Source organism: Nomascus leucogenys, chromosome 9 (genome assembly GCF_006542625.1).
Source record: "Nomascus leucogenys isolate Asia chromosome 9, Asia_NLE_v1, whole genome shotgun sequence".
Classification (NCBI taxonomy): Eukaryota; Metazoa; Chordata; class Mammalia; order Primates; family Hylobatidae; genus Nomascus; species Nomascus leucogenys.
The window spans coordinates 15,995,016-15,997,793 of record NC_044389.1 but is presented as its reverse complement, the minus strand read 5'-3'; the positions used below and the strand labels follow the sequence as shown (position 1 = coordinate 15,997,793).

The window sequence follows — 2,778 nt, the reverse complement described above, 5'->3', positions numbered from 1 at the left end:
TAAATAGGATGTTTTTATTTTGCTAAATTTGGCTTACATCTAAATATTTAAAAACAAATCTATCAAATAAAGCAAAGTATGTATTTAATCACATTTGCAAAAGATTATCTGAATTATTTCCAGTTGTTGAAATAGCTACCATGAGTACAATGCCATAGCTCCATTGCATTGCTAGGTCACTTAAAAATTGAGGTTGACCTTTTGTGTGTTTTGGGGAGTATTTTATTTATTTATTTTTTCAATTTGACAGTCATTTATTTATCTTTTTTTTTTTTTTGAGATAAGGTCTCACTCTGTCACCCAGGTTAGAGTGGAGTGGCACAATTATAGCTCACTGCAGCCTCAAACTCCTGGGCTCAAGCAATCCTCCTGCCTCAGCCTCCTGGGTAGTTGGTACTACAGGCATGTGCCACCACACCTGGCTAATTAAAAAATTTTTTTTTTTTAGAAATGGGATCTCTTTATATTACCCAGGCTGGTCTCAAACTCCTGGCTTTAAGCAATCCTCCTGCCTCAACCTCCCAAGGTGGTGGAATTACAGGTGTGAGCCACTGCTCTCTACCTATATTTTTTACTTTTTAAAAATATATATTTAAAAAATTTTAATAAATATGGGACACTTCACAGATTTGTGTGTCATCCTTGCACAGGGGCCATGCTAATCTGATCTGCTCTGTATTGTTCTAGCTTTTAGTATAGAGAACTTTTTTTTTTTTTCTTCTGAGACAGAGTCTCACTTCACCACCCAGGCTAGAGTGCAGTGGTGGAATCTTGGCTCATTGCAACCTCCACCTCCCGAGTTCAAGTGATTCTCATGCCTCAGCCTCCCGAGTAGCTGGAATTACAGGTGTGCACCACCATACCTGGCTAATTTTTGTATTTTTAGTAGAGATGGGGGTTTCACGATGTTGGCCAGGCTGATCTTGAACTCCTGACCTCAAATGATCCACTCTCCTTGGCCTCCCAAAGTGCTGAAATTACAGGCGTAAGCCACCACACCTGGCCTGAGCACTATTTTTTAATTGATACATATTAGAGATGCATATTTCGGAGTACATGGGATAACTTGATACCTTTACACAATCAAATCAGGATAATTGGGATATTCATGACCTTAACTAGGAGCATTCAAGTTATTCTCTCCTAGCTATTTTAATTATTCTATCCTGGCCGGGTGTGATGGCTCACCCCTGTTATCCCAGCACTTTGAGAGGCCACGGAGGGCAGATCACTTGAGCCCAGGAGTTTGAGACCAGCCTGGGCAACATGGTGAAACTCCTTCTCTACAAAAAAATACAGAAATTAGCCAGGCTTGGTGGTGCACACCTGTAGTCCCAGCTATTTGGGAGGCTGAGGCTGGAAAATTGCTTGAGTGCAGGAAGTTGAGGCTGCAGTGAGGCCTGATTGTGCCACTGGACTGCAGCCTGCGTGACAGAGGGAGACTCTGTCTCAAACAGAAACAAAAACAAACATAAAATGTGCAGTCAGTTAATGTTAACTGTAGTTACTCTCCTGATCTATCAAACACCAGGTCTTATTTCTTTTAAGTGTATATTTGTACCCATTAATCGACCTGTCTTCATCCCCCTCTCCCTGCTACCCTTCCCAGCCTCTGGTAACCACCAATCTACTCTCTATCTTTATAAGAGCTACTTTTTTATCTCCCTCATATGAGTGAGAACATGAGATATTTGTCTCTCTATGCCTGCCTTATTTCACTTAACATAATGAGCTCCAGTTCCATCCATGTTGCTGCAAATAACACAACTTGACTCTTTTTTTTTTTTGGAAATGGAGTCTCACTCTGTCACCCAGGCTGGAGTGCAGTAGTGTGATCTCGGCTCACTGCAACCTCTGCCTCCTGGGTTCAAGCAATTCTCCCACCTCAGCCTCCTGAGTAGCTGGAATTACAGGTGCCCACCACTACACCCAGCTAATTTTTGTATTTTTAGTTGAGACAGGGTTTCTCCATGTTGGCCAGGCTGGTCTCGAACTCCTGACCTCAGGCGATCTGCTCACCTCAGCCTCCCAAAGTGCTGGGATCACAGGCATGGGCCACCACGCGCAGCCGACTTCATTCTTTTTAATGGCTGGATAATATTCCATTGTGTATATAGGCCATGTTTTGTTTATCCATTCATCCATTGATGAACAGACCTTTTCTAATTAAACATTTTTAGAATATAAGAATAAAAGACCTAATTGTGTGTTTAAAGGTATTCTAGAAAAACAGTGACTTGCACATTCAAATATAATTGTCATTGCCTCTAAGATTATTTATTGTCACAGTAGAAAGTCTCCCTGTAACATACACACACAAATAAACAATGTATGATTTCTAGCTCTATATTTGTCAGTGGTGTTAACCGAAGTCTTGCTTGAATTTTCTATTTAAACTTAGAGAATGTTGTAAAACACAAAACAATCATTAAAAAAAACTAGTAAGAAAACTAATGGTGAAAGAATTATTTAACATGCTCATGTAGTATAACATTCTTTACTAGAGTTAAGTGAAATAACTTGTTAAGGCAAAAGCTTATCAAACTGGCATATTTGACAGGCTCAAGTTTCCTAAAAGAAGCCATAGGGAATAGTGGCTAGGGGCAAAAAATAAATAATGGAGTCTCCGTTTCTTCCACTTACGATCTCTTCACAATCTCTCTGTGCCTCAATTCTTTTTTTTTTTTTTGAGACAGGGTCTTGCTCTGTTGCCTAGGCTGGAGTGCAGTGGCATGATCTCAGCCCTCTGCAGTCTCTGTCTCCTGGGTTCAAGCGATT

General features: G+C 40.5%; 1 pseudogene; it reads right to left on the bottom strand.

The window, feature by feature from the left end:
* Positions 1 to 605: 605 nt before the first annotated feature.
* Positions 606 to 719, bottom strand: LOC115836777 (annotated as a pseudogene).
* Between the last annotated feature and the right edge of the window lie 2,059 nt (positions 720 to 2,778).